Here is a 23,812-nt window from a genome sequence, read left to right as displayed (position 1 = left end):
GCATGAGGAATAACATCAGGGCTACTAAAAGAAAAAAGGACTTAAAAAGCTTTATTTTTAGAAAAGAAGAGGTAGATAACAAGGAAGCCACTAAAATATTTACTTCTGTCTTAGTTTCATCCACTAGAAAGCATGGCATGAGAAACACAACTTTCACATTAGGAGATACTCAACTACCCCATGAAAACAGGAATGATCAAAGCACACATAGGAAAGATTGTTTCCCAGAGATCATGTAAAAGACACTGGCTGTTTGGTGGAGGGAAGAGCTTCCAGTAGGAGGTATAAAAGTGAAGGATCATGGAAAGATATGGAAGGTGCAGTCTCTGCTTTCTTGTAGATGGGAAAGAAATATGAGAAGAGTTCTGTGCAAATGTGAAATTAAAGGGTGAACCTCAAAATATGACAAGTCGGATGTGAACCTGATATGGAATGAGAAGACTTTAGCAGAAGGAAAATAGTTTCTTCTGAGTGGATACAAGGTGGTGGGTTTTTGTGTTTGGAAGGAAGCTATAGTCAGCTGCTTGCTAGAAAACAGAGCTGTGTTCATGATGATGCACATCCATTTTGGGCAGTGGCTGCAACCATGGGTATGGGTATACTGAAGATGAAGGAGGGAAAGAAGCACCTGTGTTTTCTGATGGAATACAGTATGTATCTATACATCCCTTTACACTTATTTACATATTGCTACCTGCTTCTGTGTCGCAACTCTAACATAATCCTGGACCTCCAGGTCACCAGCAAAAAGCTTGGTGGTGATGGAGGGAGAGCTCTTCTCAAGGTCACCTTTTAGCATGCACAGCAAAGTGCCTCAAATGGAGGCTTTCACACCTTTTCATTCACTACCACAGTTCTCCAGGGGTGTCCTGATTAGCTGTTGGGCTGGCATGACCTCAGTGACTTGCTGGGGGCCAGCAGAGCCTCCCCCTTCACTGGCCCCTGCAGAGATTGAGCAAGTGGGGATGTCAGACCCTGCCTCTGCTACAAACAGCCAAGAAAGGAACAAGCTTACATCCTGGTGAGTGGAGGTCAGAAGGCAGCCAGGGGAAAGACAAAGGTAATGCATTGGTTTATCCTGTAAAGGATCCAAACCCAAGAAAACGGTCCAAAACTGCATCCTGCAATGGATGCTATTATTTAAGAGATATATAAATCTCTGTTATGTATCTCACAAAGGAAGACAAGGCACTTTTTTCCTCATTAGTAATTATATTTCAGCCTGTCACTTTTTTTATTCTACGTAATACTAATTCTGTGAATTTTATGCATATATCGAAACCCTAAAGATATGCAGTGTCTTATTGCATATTACTGACACTCTACTTTTGAGTGGATAAAACAAAGGTAATTCTTGGAAGTGTCTTAAGTAATCCATGATTATTTTTAGGTATATATTTATCTAAAGAAAAGTTAGTTTTCAAGGCAGAAAATGATTGTTTTGTAAACATCTGCTTAAAAATGCCAACATGCTGTTTCGAAAGACTTAATAAAGATAATGAAACCTATAGGTCTAATTCAGATCTACTTTCTAATATGCCAAAAACGTTGATCTTCTACAAATTTTATCCCAGAATTTAAAAAGTTTTAATATCACAACATTCACTGGAGGGCACTGACCACTCCAGAATCCCACTACTATGACAGGGTGAATCTTCCAGGAGAACCTGTGTGCCAGTGTACAAAAGGGAGACTGATCCTGACAGAAAGGGACAAATGAAGGAAGAGCACTGAGTCTAGACAAAGCAAGACCAGAAATGCAAAACCCCAAACAACATCAACCAAGAAAGCCACCACTAACAAATCCACTGAAAATCAATGACTAGCTGCTGGATTATGAAAGCTGAGGTTAGAGAAACAATTGACTTGTCTCATACTCCAGCAAAAAGATTATCTGGCCTATCAGCATTGAGAAAAGAAAACACAATAAAACCCCTCTTATCTTACTCATTTCCACTGAGAGCCATCTGGTTAGGGGTGACAAATAGGCAGTAGAGTTTTCTAACATTGTTAGGAATTAGAAGTAGGAAGGTGCCTGCTAATGCAATCATTTTATTTTATAATATAAAGATGGAGGCTGGAAGGAAGAATGTTCTTGTCAAAAAACCCCAGCTCATATAATGCCTGCCATGGTTATAGTTGTTGTCTGCTCTTAGGGCAGAGGGAACCTGTTACATCCCTTTACACAATTTCTGCTGCCATGAAACCATTTTCAGAAGAGTGTTGTAAGATTTTAGCTAGCAAAGGCAGTAGAATTTTGATATCCTAAAAGTCCAATTGTAATTTTCCACTGTACCCATACCTAGTACTCACTGAATTTGAGTGTGCTCATTCTCTTTCATTGAATACAGCTTAGAATGTTTCATTTCAGTTTCTCCAGTCTGAAATCTATGTAGTGGGAAGGATTTATTTCTGGATCAATATTTTGTTTAGTATTTTTTACAAGCACATAATACATGCAAATAAGAAAAGAAAAACTTTGAATGTTACATCAAATAGTCTGAATATAAAAAGTAAGTATCACCAACATTCTGTTTTGACTTTAGAATACAGAATGAATTATTATTTTGTTAAAAAGTACTTCTGTCTGCAAACCAGGCTCATGTGAGGTATGTCCTCAGTGGATCATGGTGACATACATCATCAATGACAGCAGAGGAGTTATGTATGGGAAAGCTTTTGTCCAGCAAGCACAATATAAAATCTTTTCCAGTGAAGGACATAATCACAGTTAGGTGAGAAGAGCCATAACCTCCCTATAAGCAAGGACTGCAGGGAAGTCTCTGGGAAGTGGGATCAGTGCCTTCCTCTACTGCAGCTACTTTGACAAATTACTTAACTTCTCTTATCTCTGGCTTCCTCCAATAAAAAATAAAGATAAAAATATTTCCATACTTCACAGAAATGTTTTGAAGTTTAGAACAGTAAAAAGCTGAGATATCCTGGTCCCTTTACAATAGGCCATGTGAGTGTGCAAGATAGATGCTACAGCAAACAATATTTTCAGCCCTGTGAGTTGTGCTAACAATAAAACAACTGACCTCCTCAACAGCAGGAGAGGCAGCACTATCAGGAAATCTCTCATTTCCCTGCTGTAACAACAATATAAACCTCTAAAATCCGAGTATGTTCAGTCTGGGTTTGAAACTGGAACACTACATAGCAGTATCTAAGGTGAAACACAGGAGGTTCTCTCTTGAGCATTGAGAAGCACTTGTTTGCAGTCAGGGTGACTGAGTACTGGCACAGGTTGTTCAGAGAGCCTGTGGAGTCTCCATCGCTGGAGTTATTAAAAAGTTGCCTGGACATGCTCCTGCACAAACAGCTTTGAGTGGCCCTGGTTGAGCAGGAGTGTTGGGCCAGATGACCCCTGGCATCCCTGTCAATCTCATCCACCTTGGAATTCTGTGAGATTCTGTAACAGATGTCAGATCCAGAAAAGATAGAAGCAGATTGCCAGCACTCTTCAGTTAATGCACTTAACTGATGGAAGAATTGCATGTAGTTTTTTCCTTCTGGCAAAAATAATTTGGGGAGATGTGGTGTGTGGTACTGGCAGGAGAATCCTAAGAGTTCTGATAGCTGAAGTGGGATTTTAAAAGGTTGTTCTACATTTACTAAGAGGTATGTGAACTTAACTGGGATATACAGATTTAGGAGATTTTATGACTCTTCTGCAATCACTGTACTCTAAAAGCAGGTGAACATTTCATACCCTTAGGAACTGTACTACTGGTCTCATTATCATTGCAAAGCTAATCACCATTCCCATCTATCTGAAGAGAGATCTTTTCTAGGAAAAAAATATAATATTTTCTGTAATCGAAATGATTTAGAATACTGAGAAAAGTCTTTGTTCGATTTTACTTTGCTTGAAAACTTTCTGTTATCATTGCAAGTTTCAGAATGCATTGTCTTTTAAGTGTAGATAATTGAAGAGTTATATGCCAATATGAAAAGAAAAAGAGAGCTCTTTCTGCTCCTATGTGCTACACTTCAATATGACTGTGGCCTCTTTGCAAGTAAAGAATAAAATTATACAAAGTCTAAATTTTATGTTTGCTTAGGGATTGTCAATAATATGATATTGATACTTAACAATAAGCTAGGCATTGGTATAGGACACTTAAAATCTTGGTACTCTTGAGCAAATCCCACAGAAAAAATAAATTAAAAATGCTGACAATAAAGCATCCACCTGATTAATTATTCTAGACATAGATTAATTAAAAAAAATAGAAGAACCAAAAAAGAAGTCCATGATTTACCAGCAGAAAGGCTATTCCCTCATTGTGTGAGAAGTCAAAAAGCATACAGTCCTTTCTGGGAAGGCACTCATCAGATTTTCCTAGATTTTGGGGTAATTTTACAATATTTTTTTGAGGAAATAAAATTTAAAAAGGATAGTCCCCATGTAGATGGAGGGGAATTTTATTTATTCTTTTGTTTTAGTACTTTCCATTGTATGGTATGCTCATAAGGACTTTTTTGTTGTTGTTGTTGGTTTTTTGTTTTGCACAATACCTATTTGGTGGCACAGCATGCATATGATGTTATTACAATGTGGCAAGCCAGAGCTGAGACTGCCAGGCTGGTCACACTCACTGGACATTAGTTCCCTGCCTGGCTTTATTTTGGAGTGTTTATTTTCACCCTGGAGATGTGCTTTGCTCCACAATACATGCCCATCTCACTCCAGAGCATCCAGAGCACACAAGATGTATAATGGAAGCCATAGCAGGGTGCAAATCCCAGCTACTTATTTTAAAGACCTATGAAATATCTGCATTGAACAGATTTCTTGGAACCCTTATGGTATGAAAAAAAACAGAGGTGACCGTGGTCAGTTTGGGAAGGCATGGCAGGACACACAGTGCACCATGACCCTGTCACATCTGCTGTTGATGATGAGCAAATGTGTCCCCTGCACTACATCCCAGGAAAGAGGAGGGGGGCCTGCCCATACCAAATATACAAGAAGATGTGCTGAGCAGCTTAAAGGAGAGGATTTTTTTAAATTTCCAGGAGTGTAGGAAGGGATTTCTCCACGTTGTGGGGAAGGTGTTTTGTGCCCTGCAATATAAGAAAAACTGTGGCACTGTGTCCTGGCATGGACAACCTCACCATGAGAACCCTTTGAGGAGAGGTCTGGTGAGAGAGATCACGTTCACCAAAATTGTCTCTTGGTTTAGTGGCTTAGGATACTGAGTCCTACTGAAAGTCAATGTACTTGAGCTCTTAAATTGATTATGTACTACTGCCCTGCTCTGCAGAGAACAGATTGCTCAGTACAATCTTCTGATGTTAGTTCTGCTTACTAACATACATTGCAACCTCACATCAAAATTAAAGAGTCTATTTTTATTGTTAAAAGACACTTGAAAATAATCAGTGCCAGATAAGATGCAAGGACTACCTGACTGTAAATGGACAGCAATATCCTACTTTGACTTTGTTTTTTTCATCTTGGCATTTGTAGAGAACAAGTTGCTCTTACATTTGGTGACTGTCCAGGGGCAAGGCTTTCTATAAATATAACACACCTAATTCATAACCATGCAGCTAATATGTACTTGTTATCTAGGGGATTGAATTTATGCACCTAACTCTTTGTAACACTAATTGCTCTGTTGTAGGTTGCAAGGTAAGTCCTCTGTGCATAGGGGGAAAAAAGCTTTCTCACTACCTGCAAATCAGTAGAACACAAGATTAAATTCATGCAGAGAAAAACTCTTTCTTGATCGTATAGGGCTAAAATATAACTTCAAGGCTCAGTTTGAAGAGAGGAAAATGCAGAACAATATGTCCCAGAGGAAGCATTGTGAGACATTCTGCTTCTTGGAAATGCTTGGAAACATTTCAGTGCCTGAGAATCTCGCCATACAAGAGTACAGCTGCATATCAAGGGTAGACAGCCCATGTCTTAGTACCAAGCATCTTTGTTTGATGACCTGGAAAACATGATAAAAGAGCCTGTCTCCCCTCAGGCAGTACTAACATCTTGGGGAATATCACCCGTGGGGCGTTATGGGACAGAACAGCAGTGGTATCTTTCTTTAACCTCTATTTCTTTGGTCAAAGGTTGACTTTTGCAAGACCCCTCAGAAACAGATAGAAAGTAGCCTCTCCCATTGCATCCTTTCCCTTCCCATGTTCTCTTCTCCCCCGCTGCATCCCCCTGCAGGGATCAGGAAGACTTCAGCTTAAAGGGATTGTTATGTGTTCACTGACTTCTTAAAGAGGAGTGATAAAACAAATGGCCCATCACACAACAAAATCAGAATAATGGAGGTAACAGAAATTAGAACGTAACCCACATTTCACTTGGACCCTTTTGGGACCCTTAGTCACCTTTGTTTCTTTCATATCACATCCATACACAGAGCTTTACAGAGAGAGCAAAATGGACAGTAAATAGAAAAGGCAAATTCTTCCTCCCTTTCTTTTAATTTTGTACTATGCTACAGTGACTCAGAATTAAAACCAAAATCCAAATTTTTAGTTTTGATTTTAGCATACAAAAATTATAGATATTCTTGACCAATATAGTTTTTTTTGCAGGAAGCTAAAGAAGAAGATTTTGAGATGTTTCAATATCCACTGCTCCACGTAAGGAGTTACTGCAAGTCAATTAAAAGAATCAATTAAAAATAGCTTTCCCTTGATAAAGGAGATATTTCTCTCATTAGGACACATTGCTACGTTCTATAACCTTACAGGGAAACAGCATTATCAGCTAAACTGCCCCGGTTTACTTTCTTTTGTCTAATTCTGTAACACCCACGTGTCTTACAGAGGAACTGGTTATGGTAGGTGTGGTGGAGTGTTTTACCAGTATTTGTCTTGGGATCTGATGTATATGAAAATAAAGAAAATGCATCCAAACTCAAGGGAAATTAGCAAATTTTCTGTTTAGAAAAAAAAAAGGCATCTGCAGTTTTAGGACAAAAAACAAAACAGTTTAATTTTGCAGAAAGAGCAAGAGAGACCATGCAAAGCAGCAGATTTGGAGAGAATTACTTGTATAAACCAATATAATTACATGGAAACTTGGACAGCTCTGGCCCTCTAGAGTGCTCCTTGAGCTGTATCTCTAGAGAGGTGGCCTGAAGGCTTCTCAGAACAGGAGCCCTGCATTGAGAACACCTCCAAGATGCACAGATGAAACAGGGATATAGGCACACAGGCCCACGAGAGCCCTTGCATCATCAGATCCATTTACCTGCTCCTGCAGACTACCAGCTGGTACCACTCTGTCCATCATTTTATAAAATCCATCTTACAGCTAATCAAGCTGCTGGATCCTGCTACTGGGTCTGAGATTTCTGTCCAGGAGTGCTGCACAGAGCAATGGCCAGGTGGGGTACCTACTGCTCTGCAGAGGTTTTCCCCTGTGCCCTTGAACAACTGCTGAGGGCTCTCTCCCATTGGGCTGTGGATGGAGAAGATGCCCCTGACCAGAGTTATAGTTTGGGCTCTCTTATCAGGTTAATTGAAGCTGTAATGTATTTTTAGTAAAAGTAAAATCTGCTAGTGAACTGCTTTATTTTCCAGTAAAAATGCAGATAGTTTAGAGAGGGTGGTTCAGCTATTTCTTTCTAAAATCAAAATAAAATATTTCTTTCATAATGTTTCAGTTTAGCAGGTAATGTAGAAGCTCTCTTCATAGTAGCTTTGCTGCTGCCTCTGAAACAGAGAAAGAAGTTTGAAAGTTGCAAATTGCGGGAGGACATGGAACACTTGTAAGCTTTCTGATAGAGCTTTGACTCCTGTGGAGGCTTTATGTATTTTCCTTACAATCTCAGAGCAAGCAAGTACATTGAAATGAGCCCACATGAGAAGCCCAGAGCTCAGGAAAGCTGCTTTTGATGCCATGCTGCAATCACCTGTACCTGCTCCATCTGCAGTGCCTCAGTGGGCAATGCCTTTCTCCACCCAGCTCCACCACAAAATTTTTAGCCATCGGGTTTCAGTGGTTTCTCAGCCAAGTCCATCCTCCCTCTTAACTGGTGCATGGCACACAGAGTGATCACTGCTGGTGGCAGAGAGTGTAGAAAATGCAGAACGAAGATTTAAGTTTGCCCTTCACAGAGCATCTCAACCCTGTGCCAAAAAAGCCCAAGACCATTCTGCTAACACTTAACACCGAGTTTATTATTCCTCAGGCTGCCCAGGCATTGTTTACAGATGCTCCAAGATGGGCATGCAGAAGGAGCTCTCACATTCTCTGCTGCAGCTCCTCCTAAGGTGTCCTCTTGTCCAGACTCTCTCTAGACTGTGGGATTTACTCCTGCACTACACACACTGGGATTTCCTTCAGGAAAGGCTGTGGGGAAGTATGATCATTAACCAATGAAGGGACTGGACTAGGAGCAGAGCATGGAACCCTAAGGTCTGGCAGAACATTGCCATATTCTCAGGAATTCCTGACAAAGTATCTGCACACATTCTTGCCCATGGCTGGCAGAGTTTTTAGATGTGTCACATAAACAAGATGCCTCTTTAACCCACACAGGCTTTCTGTCTTGGTCTGCATGCATGGAGACTTTGCTGTAGGGCACAAGAAAAAGCAGTTATATTTCTGCCCACCAAACGACCAAGAGCAAGCAATTGCCTTTCCTCTTGTTACAGAATATTGCCATGGTTTCATGGAAGAAAACAAATATATATTTCATCCTCTGAAAAATCTAATGATTTTACATTTCCCCAATTCCTCCTTATACAGTTCTTGTCAGACACAGGAGCACACTTATTTATTTTCTGTCTGCGTTTACAAAGTCTTGCAAATAGTCATATAAAATTTTTGACACCTAGAATTATGATTCCAGGGCCAGGATGTTCTTCCCTGCTCCAGCAACACTCAGCACCTGTAAAACTGCCTTCATTACTCTGCTCTTGGGGATTTCTCTTATGTGAATCCACGATTTGTAAATTGTTCTGGATAGTAAAGCATACTGATTCCCAAAGAACCAGTTCTTGCAGTCTCGCTCAGAAGGTGTGCCATATCATTTAATTATGTTTCTCATATATTCCAGTGCTGAATATTGCGGCAGCTTTGTATCAGAATTTAGGTTTTGGAGAATATCTGCAAATAACTGAATTCTCCTTCAAGCAGCAGAATATATCTGTGTGTCAGTTCACACAGTAGTTCACCAAGAAGCTTGTAACAAATTATTTCCAGGGCAATTATTTTGGGTCAGCAGTTTGCAAACAAATTTTCAGACACAATTAAAATATTTTATTTCCCGACAGGAATGAGGATAATAAACGAAAGAATCCCTGTATGTCAATATGTCTCTTCTTCAGAAATTCTTCATTTTCCTTGGAATCTGGTCTGGGATACTTTCTTTCAATTTTAGTATAGGCTTTTGCTTTTTAAATGTTTTAAAGAACCATTTAGTTCATGCATTCATTAAGTTAAATGAAATTTACTCTCTGAAAGGTAGGGATTATGCCTGATATAAAATCCTTGAGTAAATAAATTCTTGCAAAGAATGGAAGTTCAGATGCTGTTTCTGTAAATAAGCGAGCAAGGTCCAATTTTTTGAGGTTATTTGAATTGTGAGTGAGTTCAAGGAAATTAAGACCCCTGATGCCAAGAGCCATTTAAACAACGGTCTTTTGAAGAAATAGCTACAATGTCTCTTGCCTGTTTCCCACCATGTTCTGGTAACAGCATATTCAATAAAATGCCTTTAAATTTTAAAGAGTAATGTATTAAAATGAATAAAACTCTACAGAATCCCAGATGTCCAGCTAAGATTCCCTGCAGCAGAAAAACACCCAAACAGAGATGATTTTTTCATATCTTTGATGTGAGAGAAGGCATAATGAGCTCAACAGTATTAGTTTCTAAGGAGACACATGCAGAAATTAGCTCCATTTTGCTTAATAAACTGTTAAAAAAACCCTGGTTTTGATGTTAGAGTTAGTGGAGATGAGATTTTAAATCTTTTCTTTCATCTGCTCTCTGGGATGTTCTTATTTGAACAAAATAAAACTCATCTCACTAAATTAATGAGACTCTTCATTTCAGGATCTTAGTTTGTAAAGTGTGTATTAGATCCAGTCAACATCTGTTAAATTAAAACAGCTATTCAATTGCAATTAAAATTTTTCTAGCTATTTTTCATTTTGGTCTGTTTTATAGTCTGGTGCTGACAAGCAGATAAAGTGACTCAGATAAATCCATGCTACCTTCATATAAAGTATTTTCTGGAGCTTGTTAAAATTTTGTGTTTGAGGAATTCATTAACAGCATTTTCACAGTGAACCTTACCCTTTTTAAACAAATCTTTGTGGATTTTGGAGTTATTTTACCATGTAGAATTGAAATCTTTGGAAATCTAAAGAAAGAAAGAAATCAAGTGGCATTTAAGCAGCTTAAATAGTTATTTCTCCAAACCTAACAAGTGAGGGAGATACTTCCTCTCTCAGACTTGATTTCAAATATGTAAAACACTTCCACAGTGAAGACAACTTCCTGCACAGCAGATTCCCACTTTCCTGCAGGATCTGCAGGTGGGGGTGGTGGGTTTCCCTATGGGACACAGGGTTGCCCATGGTTCCCATTCCCAATGGCAAGGAATGGCAGGCACACTGACAGTAGACCTGCTTTTAGCCCAGCCCTTTAGCCACAGTGAGGGGGTTTAAGAAGAAGAGCTCAGGCGTTCCAGCATCACACTGAGATGACAGTGTTGGCACACTCTGCATCCTTCTAGAACTTTCTGCAGCATTTTTAAGTACCTTGATTTCAAGCACTAAGGCAGCAATTGTAAGGGCTAGCGTTTACCCTGGTTACAGTGAGTGGATATAGAGTTGAAAAGGTTCATTTCCCTAGACTGTTCCATTGCTATTGCTTGTTTAGTCATCAGGATATGTTGATTATTTGTTAACATATTAAATATTCATTTCTACGGGAAAATGGGTTCATTTAGGATATATCCACACCTGCATACCTGTCCATAGATGCATGCTAACTATATGCTAACTACTGAGCTAAGCCCTGAGGAGGTGCAGAGGTGTTCTGGTTCCAGCAGTAATTTCTGCATGGAGCTGCCCAGAAAAGTTTGTCCTGAATCCCTGTGGATATCAATCACACTAGACAGCCTGTAATAGAGCTGTGGCACTGCAAAGAGACTTTACAGACACCAAACCACATCTGGCATCACAGCTGGAAACTTGCTCTTAGGGTCTGGTGCTTTACTCAGCATTCACCCCTTTCTAAAGTTGGAGGGAATATTAAAAGCAGAGATCTTTAACACATCAGCCAAAGTTTCAAATAGCAGATACCACTAATGCTCATTCAATTCCTTCTGAAATTTGTCATTCCAAGTCTAATGCCACTGTCATTCTCCTTTTTTTTTTCATAAATAAACAAATAAACAACCTTTAGACGCATGGAATAACAAAATATTTCTTTTCCTTTAATGACTGCATTTTTCCAAGTCAGTGGAAGAAAATTTGCTGTGTTCTAGTCTCTCTGGCTCATTAACTCCAGAAATCTGATAATGGTTTTAATGTAAAAGAATAATGTTAGGTTTTAAATGAGGACAAAATAAAACATGCACAGGAATAAATTAACCTGTTACATCCCCCAAATGATTACTTGTGCTGACCTGGAATTTGCATCGACAAGTGCCTTACAAACAAGTGCACAAACTTGTGTTCAGCTCAGAATATTGAAAATTAATGGGAAATTCTGTAGACAGACCTATAGATAAACCTATCTATAGACCCCATAGACAGACCCTATATTAGGTGTCTTCTGATCTTGCTCTTTCTCATAGCGTCTCCAAATCCAGAGCAGGGCACAGAATCTACAGCAGGTATGACAGGGCAGAGTAAGAATTAGCACAGCACAGAAGCACAGCTGTTTCTTGGAGCATCAAATGCAAAAGCAAACAGCATTAAGGCTTTTATTAAATCAGAATGGTCACAGATGTTATTTCCATTCCAACTTCTAGTGATTGTTAGTCAAGAAATCTCATGTTCTGACATGCGTTTTGTGCTCCAGTTTTGGTGTAAGTATGCATTAGAAGAACAATGTCTTGGTTGGAAGGTGGTAGTCCAAAAATGTGATGGAAGTTAAGAACTGCCAAACTTTTTATCTTCAGAATTAGCTTTGAAGAAGCTTCAAACCCAAGAAGAGTGGATTAAGGAGAGCTATGGAAGATGACAGGAAGTTTCTCAGAAGAGAAGAACAAAACCACTCTGGGCATCATATAAGGAGCTTGACAGTTTGAATTGCAGAAGTCAAGAGGCAATGAGCACAAACTGAAACACAAGAGGTTCCTTTTGAGCATCAGAAAACGCTTTTTCACTGTGAGGGTGACTGAGCACTGGCAAAGGTTTCCCAGAGAGACTTCACCCTTGAAAATATTCCGAGGCTGTTATGTATATGTCTCTGGACAAGTGGCTCTAGGTGGCCACTAGGGCTCTAGGTGGTTTGAGTAGGGGGGGTTGAACTGGATGACCTCTGGGGGTCCCTTCAAACCTCAGCCATTCTGTGGTTCTGAGAGATCAGAACAACTAGAAATGAGCTAATGTAATGATTACTAGGTAACACTGCCTAATAGGTATGCATTTGCAATGCACATGAGGAGCTGTTCCCACTGACCTTCAAGTATAACCTCAGCCAGAGTATAACTATAGGTCAGCAGCAGAACCTCAAAATTGCAAAGTTACAAGTTATGTGAAGAAAGGGGAATTTAAGAGAAACTTAAAGAAAACTGGAAACAGATCTGTTGAATCCTCAGGAAAAATCCTGGGAAGTCGTTAGACAGTTAAGATTTTTATCCAAAACACAGTTCTTACTAAGGACTGCAGAAGCAAATTTATTCCCACTGTTCAAACTTGGTCAGCTCTTCATGGAGAACATGGCTGTCTAAAACCAGTTCTGTTATAATCTGCCGTAATGAGCAAGAAAAAGAAGCCATAAATGAAAATTTGTATTTGAGAGAAGAGTAATTCTCTGAAAGTCTGAGCAAGGCTCAACCAAATCAGTCAATCTGTTAATCTACTCTCCATCATTGGCAAGGTCTAAGCATACTTCACAGGGCAACGTGTTCCTGTAGGATATATTGGCAGCAGCAGAACATTTTCCACTCCTAGGGAAAGGAAAAAGGCTGCTGCATTTATATGTTTTCTTCAGGATAGTGCTGAGAACTTCAGAAAACATTTTGCCATAAATATTCCAGAAGAAAAAAAGAAGTAAGTTGGAGAGGTGGTTTTTTGTTGGCTTTTTTCCCAAGTGGAAATATACGAAATATTTCATCAGACTGAAGGCACAGTTTGGCAGTGGTAGGAGGAATTATTCTGCAAATCTGGTCTGAAAAAGAGTTCATGTTTTGGAGAGGTCTGTGGAGGCTAGTTGTGGAGCTGGACCTCCAGAGGCACCAGGGAATCAGCCAAAATCACATGCTGGGTTTGCAAGAGCCTAAGGAACAGGAAGGAAGACAGCAGCTATTGAGTTTGGCAGCTGGAGTCTTAGGGAAGTAGGTAGGGTACACATCTGTGTTTCTGAATGCTTATCTTCATCACATGCTTTGTCCTGAAAGATTTCCAGTTGCTCCAAAATGTACCAGGGAATGAGCAATCTCTGAGACATCCTAATCCACAGGATTGCAGTGAGCATCTTTGTGCCTCTCCTTCTTTAGAGGTAGCAAGCAGATCTAGCTTTAGAGACTGGATGCATTCCTTCCTCCTGGTGCAATTGGATCCTTAGCCTATATCTGAGGCACCCATCACTGCAATGTAATCCCTTGTGGTATTTAAATCCTTATATGGTGAAACAGGACTCATTTTAGGAGTATCCTAGTCCACCAAGCTCATTCTCTGCATTCATGGGATGGGAATTCCAGGTTCATCCTCAGATAAAACACCCTGCTCTGAAGCAGGACACTGATGTGATGACAAAGCATACAGTAACTGTGGAAAGGCAACATGATGCCATGACATGTGATGCCTCTATCCTCTATCTGCAAGAACAGGAACACCATCACTTGCAGATGTATCAGATTTTTCATCAGTTAGAAGTGCAAGGTCTGAAACATGCTGCTAGCTCTGTGTTCATATAGACCAGCTTTTGGAATTGAGACGTGCACATCCCTGGTATGGAATAAATCAAGTTTGCTGCTGGTCTAGCAGATAAGCAATGCCTCTCTCTGCTCCTGTCAGAAATGTATCACCCACTTTTGGGGAATCTGAGTTTAAAAGAAAGAAGCCTATGCTGCCCATCATGCAACTGCCCAACACAGGCTAGGTTTGAAGGAACAGAACTTCTGGAGATAACACCTGTGGATGATTCAGAGGTCAGTATCTGCTACTGACCATTCCCAATTAATAGTATACCCCTTGCATCTTGATTAGATGTGCAGATGCTCCTTAATCAACAATCAAATTCCTCTGGCTCCCCATACCACAGTGAATGACACAGCACCACAGGGAAACCCCGCTGGCAACAAAAGTTATATAAAACTTGTTAAAACACTAAGAAACCTGTTCTCCTTTCTTTCACCAATCAAGTGGTGATGTCTTCCACGCATAAAAAGTGATCCAAGGGTAGCTAACAACTTCCTCTATCTTTTCTGAATATTTGGCTTATCATCCTTGAACTCCTTAGTGTGGCCATGGGCAGAGAGAGCTACATGGACAGGAGATGGCAGTCTGTATCCTAAACATAGATTCTGCCCTCTCTTGCCATTGGTTCAGAAACCAATGTTTGGTTTGGACTTAACATAGCAGGAAGCCACAAACCACAAGGACAAGGCACAGCTTCTTTGGCATCCACTCAAACTTTGTAGAAGAGGAAAAGCTAGACCTAAAATCATGTCCAGGATGGTCCCTCTCCAAGCATCCTAGGAGTGTTGGAGGCTTCATGGGATAGAGAGCAGAGGTACTATCTTCAAATTTGGCTCTTTCTAGTTCCCTAAAATGGAGGGCTGAATCAACCTGCATAAGACACAACCTGTGCAGGGCCATATACCTATCCTACTCGGGAAGTTTAACTGAAGCTCTGCCTGGAGTGCTTTCTGTCTTACTGCAACTCTGGTCAAGGATAGCAAAGTATTGTAATAGTACTTTTCACCTGTCTTCAGAAATATTCACCATCCATTTATGGGATGTACGGTTAAATATAAACCCAAAATTATTAGAAGTGACTACTGACACACTGCATGTGTTTTTGAGCAATTATCCTAGGGTAACTGGAGGAACTATACTTCTTTAGAAAAATAGGAACAACAAAAGTTTGAAGTTTTATTTTATTTAGTACATGGAAACTATAATTACTAATCTAAGCTTTAAAATTGCTGAAGACTCTTCATAAAGGCAAAAAAAGGAACAAAGAACAAACAAACTTCTGTTTGAGAATATAAATTTTCTTAAGCATTTGGGTAAATAGAAAAAGGGAAGATGTCCTTTCATCCAGGTTGCTGAAAGGAGCTAACTCATACAAACAGAGATTTCCTCCTCCTACTGGATTATTTTTCTGCTAAAAGAAGCATATAGGGAAGGATAGGATGACAAAAACCTGCTTTATCACTTTACAAAAAAAGCCAGAAAAACAAACAACAAACCACTTGCCATGCTCTGGAAAGTGGTATGGGTGAGTGGTGAGCAAAGGACAAAGGAAACTTCTGAAAGCCTCATTTTCCCAGTCAGCATGTGTCAGACCTTCCTAGAGGCTTCTCTTCTCAGTTTACCATGGCAAAGGAAAGAGTTGTTCAGCAGCTTCTGAATGCCCTGGCAAAGTAGGCAAGTGTAGTGACCAGAGGTGGAGAGAATTGTGAGATATTTATGAGACAGTTGTGTATGAATCTCTATTTTACTAGCACATGATATCCCAAATTAGATATCCTAGAGATAGCCAAGCACTAAATTAGAAAGAGGATCAATTTCGTACAATACATCTTGTTCAGGTTGTATGCCAGTAGGCAATCCCTGGAAAGATGCCTTCTTACAGAGAATTGGTATGAGATATACTTTTTTTAAAATTGCTTCAGGTTTTCAGAAAATGGTGGTGTTATCAAGGAACATTCTGAAGAATCACAGAATTCACATGGGATATAATTCAAAGGTGGAATTCTGACACAGGGTGTTGGGGAGACTAGAATATCAGTGCATTTGGCAACACAACAGATTGCTGGAGAATTTATATACTGTAATATAGGTGCAGCTTTCTCCTCCAGAGGTCTCTACACAGTTGTTTTGTGAAGGGGTGTTTTGGTTTTTTTTTCTGTTGTTCGTTTGTTTGTTTTTTCACAATGGAGAAATTATGATAGGGAAAGAGAGTAAATTAAGGAGCAATATCCAGGAAGATATGCAAAAAGAAGCATCAGCCATTCATGTCTGTTTTTTACACATAGTCATTCAAGATTTGTATTACTGGGTAGTGCTGAAGACATAGTTCTCTGCACAGTCTTTTCATTCATTCTTCACTTTGAATATTTTTATTCTGACAAATATTATGATTATCTAGATACTCATGTGAATATAAGATGCACTTATCTTGATTGCTTCATAAGTACTCAGCCACCAATGGCTCAGCTCACTTCCAAATAGGGATAAGAGCAAAGAGGAGCACATCATAGACATCACTACCTAGACAATGTTGATAGCCAAATGTGAAGGCCACATTTCCAATATTAAAGGCCTTTATCTACAAAGTAAGCAAGTTTTTCCTTCATTTGAGCAGTTTCTTGAGATTTACATGGTTGCATAAAGTTTAGAATAGGAGAGAGGGCATTTTAAGTACTTGCTATCAGTCACGAGATTTCCAAAGTTCCAGGATTAAGCTTATCAAAGTCCCACAGCTATCTAGTTAGCCTTTGATATGGCTTGACTTAAGAAATGAGAAGATTCACTGAACCATTCAAGGCCTTCATTCCCCCCTCAAAAACCAAAAAAAAAAGCCCCAGAGAAGGTGAAGTTGCATACAGGCCAGTCAGCAGGTTTGGTGATTGTGTTTGTACTTTCTTAATTGAAGCTAACAGCTCTGCCTGCAAGAAGTCAGCTGACAGAGATCCAGTTCTGCACAATTTACAGTTTGTGGACGTACAGATTAGAGCTGACTGCAGAGTATGCACAAGCATTATTTTTGTGAAGCCATTTGCCTGACAGCTGCCTTCTCAAGAGGAACAAGATACAAGCTCGTTCCGGTTTACAATTGACGGAGGAAACAAGAAATCCTTTCTGGTGTTTGGGTGGAAGCCAGGCATGAATGAATGAATGAAAATGTAGATCTACATTTTTCTTACACTGACAAAGGATGTATGCCTCTTTCTCTGCTTTAGTGCAGGGAACAGCCTGTTCGTCAGCTCTTTGAAATTCAAAACAGATTTTTGAAGGAAGCTCACCATTTATTGATTCAAGGAGTGCACTAAAATCCTATCAGCCATACAAGACTTGAGGAATCTTCCCTCAAAAATCTTCTGAAAATTTGAGAAAAGAACTTGGGAAACATATGAACCATTCCCCTAATGAATGATTGTTCAAATTACAGTGAAATAAAAGTTAGTGAGCAAATAAATAAAGCCATTCCCACCATTCCAGAACTCCCATTTTGCTAATTATGAATGTTTCAACTTCTGTACTAAATTTAGGAGCTCTACATGAATTCTTAGCTCTATTGAAATTAATGGGAGTTTCTGTCATTTCGAGGAGGTTCTAAATTTAGCTAAATGAATTTTCTCCTCAGTAGTTTAGTGCCTTCTCATGGTTTTGCTGACACTAGCCAAATCTACATGTCTTTGCACTAGACAGTAACAGCCAGTGGTTTGTTGGGTTTTTTTTTCACAATAAATGCTTGTTTCAGCCAGTATTTAATTATGGTTCCCCACACTCTACTTTGTTTCCATATATCTGAGAGAGGCCTTTACAGTTTGACAACTCTGAACATGTTCCTAAAAAACTGACTGAATATATTCAGTGTTGAATACATGAAGATCTCAGGCATAAAATAATTTAGAGCCTCACAAGGCAGAGTTATCTGTAAATTATAAAACTGTGTTGTTTTGACCATCCTACAGTGAGATAATCTGTCTACTGGCAGTCTGAATATTCTTTCCAAGTCTTCTAATCAATTTTTATCTGTGTTAGGCCTCTATTCTTGTGAAATGGGAAATCTTCAGAGATGGAAGAAGTTTGGTAATTGGCTTATTTTGCATTTCCTTCTGAAATCATCAGCAGGCTTGATGAAAATTGTAAGTTATGTCACAAGCTGCTATGTGTAAAAAAATCCTTCTCTGAGCCTTAGAATTTCCACTGGTGAAATCGGGGCTAAAACGAGTAACAGAAATCAAAGACCTGGGGATGTCCCCAAGTAACCTGCACAAAAATAGACAAGTAAGAGACAATGGTAATGACCAAATTGTAATATTTTATTATGCAGAGGTAAAGAACCAGACATGGTGGGGACAACCTCAAGCAAATTGTGTTCATCTTTATAATATATTATTTTCTAACAGGAAAAAGCAATGCAAAGTGTCCACACATTAACACCAAGATTGATGCAAGTACATGCAAGCATTGATGAAGAACATGTCCAGAACAACTTGTGAGAAAAGGAAAATGGAAGAGGGATTTCCTGGGTTGTTTTTTTAAACTGCAGAGAATCATGACGTTTCTCTGCATCTTGCAAAGAATAATTGTACAGAATATCTCAAATTATCTCTAAATGAGGTAGTAAAAGAGTTTAAGACCTTTAGGAGGTAAATCAATTAGAGCCACAAATGCATCTGTAATGCTGCTGGGATTCAATCTGGTACCTTTTTAATTTGGCTTCACATCTAGGATTTCCATTCTTTCCCTACCTGTCACTGAAACAGCTGTGAGCCCTTCCAAGAGTATTCTTTCTCTCCAAAGCACTGCAGGTAGAAAAGGTAATATCAACTTCTTTCCTTTGCACAGCATACATTGAGGATGAGGCACTTAGGAACCCAGTATTTAGTGATATTTCTGAATTTGTGTGTTAAAGGCTGTCCCAAGAAAACATAGAAAACCTGTTGAAATTTTGCAAATCTATCTTCCTGGGCAGACAGAAGACAGCAATGGACTCCAACATCCCAACAGGTCACATATTCCTGCGCACTCAGGCAGGCTTTACCGTGGACAGACCCACTGGCTTCAGTGGGATTTGTATGGGCAGGAGCTGCAGGCTGCTCCTGATGCCTCCTGGAAAGACAGACACAGTCTCCAGACTCTAAGCTCTATTTCCATATACTAAAGGCTTATGGATAATAAAAGAGGAACCCACTGTAAGTATTTAAACAACTTGGTTCAGGAAATACTTGAGTCTCAAATTCCAGTGTTGGTTTTCATCAAAGAAGCATGATGGGGCATATAGATCTGCAGTATGTCTCAAATTCTGGTATTGTGTGCATGTTTCTTGTCCAAATACAAGGTGGAGAAGCACAGTCTGGTGGTGATCAGACCTGGGTTTTGGCAGCATTATCCTAACTGGCATTTGAAGAGGAGTCATTAATAATATAATCTGCACAAGTTTTACAGATGGGCAGCAAGGGTGAAAGTGGTGACTAGAGTAGCTGCATATGAGAAGTTTGTAAATACAAAACCCATAAGTGGAGTTAAGGAATTAGAATTAATCTAAGATTGATGCTTATTGATCCAAGCTCACTGCTGTCCAGGACTGTCATCCCTGGGCCTCCTGCACATTTAATTAAGAGATCCAGTTATCAAAACATACTGGTCTAACCTGAGTGTCCCACCGTCCTCTCTTGAAAGACTTCACAAGAGTCAGAGTCTGTTGGCTTGGAAAATTAAATTAATTGCTCCTCCTCCATAACTTGAAGCTGTCTAAATGAGTAAGCTGAATAAAGCCCTGTCAGTTTTCTAGCCAGCAAATGTACCCAAAAATATTTTATCTGTCTTTATAGTCAAATTTCATCCTTCTCCTTGCCTACTCACGCATCATACAAGGAGCAAATCTTGAGATCCTACCTTATCCTAAATATCCTTATCTCATATACATCATAGCAGAGCAAACGTGAAGGCTACAGTGAAGGCTAAAGGCATTTAAGTACTAGGAGTGTCTTGACAAGAGAAGCTGTAAGAACCCAAGGACACATTGATCTTTTTATACATTGAGTCTCTTGCAAATCCAGTTTATTGACTTATCAACTGATGCAGTACACAAGGGGGATTTTCCTGCTACAAGTTTTACTTAGAACTGCCAGATTCCAGCAAAGCCAATTTTGGCTTAATTCTGTTCATGCAGGTGTAACATTGAAAATCTGTTGAGATACTCAGTTGAGCTCTGTGTTCAGTAATATCTCCATTTCACAGTGGAGTTTGGTGGTAGTAACACCAAACCTTGTCCAGATAAGGACCTTTAAAGATATGACATGTGGGTTTGCAGTCAAACCTATCACTCATTAAAAAGTACTGGATATGGTTCAAAAACTCACTGTAGTGAATGTGCTAGACCAGATAATACAGAGCTAGCTGAACTTTTTAGGTGAACAATTTATTCACTCAAATATACAGGGGTTTTTTTGGCTTAAATTCCTAAAGAATTTTTTTATAAATCATATGTACTTAAAAAAACTAAATTTAGAAAGGACATTTAAAGCCTGTTTGTCAATGAACCCTCCCAATACACAGACTCAGTATATCATTCTAAAGCAAATTTAAAGCTCGGCAACTAATTCAAAATTAACAGATTTTTAACTTTATTTCAATATCTCAGAAAATATAAAATGGACACTGAATATTTCATTTAAATTATTCTACTGTTTTGCCATGAAAACAAATGGGATTATTGTGTATCATTAATGAAACTTGATTATTTGCTGTAGACATTAAAAATACATCTGAAATTATTGCTGTTTATGAAATTGAAATCAGCTTTTTAAACCTGGTCTAGGAAAGCTATAAAAACTCCTGGAGGGAAACAGCTTCAGCAGAGCAGATAGAACCTTAGCTGCTGGAGTATGCTCTAAAATGCCCCATAAGATCCTGCACACACAGGGGCAGCCAGGAGGGCAGGCACTCACTGCCCACACAGCCACAAACATCCTGAAAGAGACTTTTAAACTTGTGTTAGGCCTTTCCTGTATATTTCATCCTTTATTTTATACTTCATTACATTTAGTCCAGTCATGTGGACTTAGCAGGGATGTTGTGAGCAACACTGAAAAGACTGAGTTTAAGAACGTCTGCCCCAAAATGTGCTGAGAAATATTGATAATCTTGCAAGGCTGGGGTGTAACCAAACCCACATTCTTTCTCACTGAAGCTTTAAGTGGAGCTGGGAAACAAGGTTTCAGCATAGCACGGAGGTGTGATTGTTTATAGCATGTTAAATACATGTTCTGTGTTAAATACATATTCCCAAACCAAACTTACTGCATAAAAACCAATAGCCATGACATGAAGAACAGTTGTTAAAGATTCCTATCAAGTGGCGATTGAAAAGCTTCAGCTGGAGCTTATGCAAAGAAAATAGATTTTTCTGCATATCCTGTTGAATTTCTTTAACAGGATCGAAGTTAGAGACACACTGGATTTCCATAAATTGCACAGACTTTGGTTAAAGTGTTGTGAATGCTCAATATACTCCTTGATTAGCCCTCAAGCTGTGCAGGTTGAAATAAAGCAAAAGACAGAGAACAAAAACATTGAACAGAAAAATCAGTATTGCTATTGTGCCTGTTTATTGTTTGGAACAAGAATTTGAAACGTTAATCTTATTCCTTTTAGCTATGAATGACTCACTTTTTGCCAAATAACAGCAGTTTTGAGCCATTTAAGACAGCTGATGTCATCTTTATCTTGATAAATCAAGAAGCATTAAAAGAGATAAAAATCAAGCTCTCCAGAAAGTCACATTAGGCAAAGAATCCACTAGTCTGTCGTACTCCACAGTCATACACAAACGTGGGCAAACAACAGTGTCTGTGTATAGTGTGAAAAAAGATGGATTTTCGGACGCTTTAAGGGAAATGCTTTCATTCCTGACTTCTATTAATGTCACATATATTGAGATTGCAAAGACAAAGCAACAGACTTGGACCCTGGGAAAATGGGATTAACAGTAAATTGGATTAATAACTTCCTAAGAAAAGAGACTTTTTCTCTATGTAATTTAGGGTGATCCAACATTCAGTGTTATATTACTAAGATGTAGTTTCCTGGCCTGGCAGAGTTATTCAGAACCCACAGCAGACCATCTTAGTGGAATGGCCAAAAGGCTGAAGTTATTAACTTAAACTTACATTGAAGGACAAGGTGACTTTCAGCAAACACCCACTACACCGAGATGGATACAGAGCACTACTTGTCCTCTGGCAAGAGGCACATGAAGCCAAGCACAGCAGCAGCCAGGACCTGAATCGTCATGTCTCAATGGCTGGCAAGAGGCAGACTCCATTTCAGGGTGATATAGACTATGTGACACCCAGCTTGGTGACAGTCTGGGCTGTCAGACACAACAGTTTCTTTATTTTGGCCATCCCAATCCCTGTCATGAATGCCTAGGAAGCCCCATGACTGCACCCGGAGCTCTGCTGCTGCATGGCCATGGTAAACTCGCCAATTCATGCTAAACATTTATATTACATAGCTGCAGAGGGCAGCCTGAATCCAGCTCCCATTTCTCTTCATTGCTTAGAGAAACCAGGTCTGGCAGTGTGGAATATCAGGTGTGCTGCCCTTGAAGACAAGACACAGCATAAACACCCAAATCTTCTGTACATCTGAGCAAAGACCCTAATTTTCCCTGTCTGGAAAGCCCTGGGCTAACCAGGGATCCAATAAATAAGCAGATCACTGTTGCTTAGATAGTCTGGTCTCTAGTTCTTTCTGACCTAGGTCTTTCTATTGAAGCTGTCAACAAAAGAACTAATTATAATCTCAGACATTTTTGTGCTGTGACATTCTCTGTCAGGAAGGAAATAAGGAGCATTTAACACTGCTCTGTGGACAACAACTAGAAGATAGAAAGGTGCGATTGTGGCCAATCTGCATCAGACTTGATTCACTTACTTTAAAAGAAAAGCATTCGATGTCCTAATTACAATACTCAGACTGCATGGCAACCAGGTCCATTTTACACAAGCTTATTTGTTTGGAGCCTTGCAAAAGTGTAAAAGAGGGTGAAAGGTTTGAAGGTCAAGGTAAAAGTAGAGATCACAAAGAAATACAAGAGGAATATTGGATAAAATAAACAAAATTAAAATATACAATATCATAACATATTAATTTTAATTTCTCTTTAATTTAATAACCCTTATTTACTGATTAAAAGTGAAAAAGACATTGAAGAAAAATTAAAAGAAAAAAAAGTAATTTTCTTCCTAAATGAGAAAGAGAGGAAATCCTGATTATCTCCTGTTCTCTTATCTTCCAGGAAAATATTGGATTAACCATAATGTATATCTGCTCTTGCTTATAAGAAGGTTTCATGCTGGGCATATCAGCATAATATCAGGTCAACAAGGGCAGGAGCCAATTTGAATTGCAAACTCTCCTCCTGCCAAACTAGGACTTAAAGCAAGTTCTTTGTTTGGGCATGGTTCTCCAGGTTCAAGAGCAGAGCCTTTGTCTCCTGTAAACTTCAGCTTACCTTAAATCTTAGTTCAACTGTAGCAGTTTTGTGAGATCCCACATGGACCTGGAAAACTACACATGTAATTTCAGGATTCAGGCTGGAAGGCTTGAAGTAATCTAAATGTGAATGACAGAGGAAATCCTTTGCTTTAATCATCACCCAAGAGTTTTCACCATACTCTAGAAAATTTTTTTCATCTTTTTGGCAAGTAAGTAGGTTAGAAAGTAAGACCCATAGATTTAA

General features: G+C 39.2%; 1 long non-coding RNA gene across 8 annotated transcripts in view; it reads right to left on the bottom strand.

The window, feature by feature from the left end:
- The window catches only part of LOC148225527 (uncharacterized), a 183,075-nt gene that overhangs the window by 130,593 nt on the left and 28,670 nt on the right, over positions 1–23,812 (bottom strand). The window lies entirely within an intron of this gene.

The sequence above is a fragment of the Sturnus vulgaris genome, chromosome 1 (assembly GCF_052056855.1).
Source record: "Sturnus vulgaris isolate bStuVul1 chromosome 1, bStuVul1.hap1, whole genome shotgun sequence".
Taxonomy (NCBI): domain Eukaryota; kingdom Metazoa; phylum Chordata; class Aves; order Passeriformes; family Sturnidae; genus Sturnus; species Sturnus vulgaris.
This window is presented reverse-complemented; position numbering and strand designations above follow the sequence as displayed.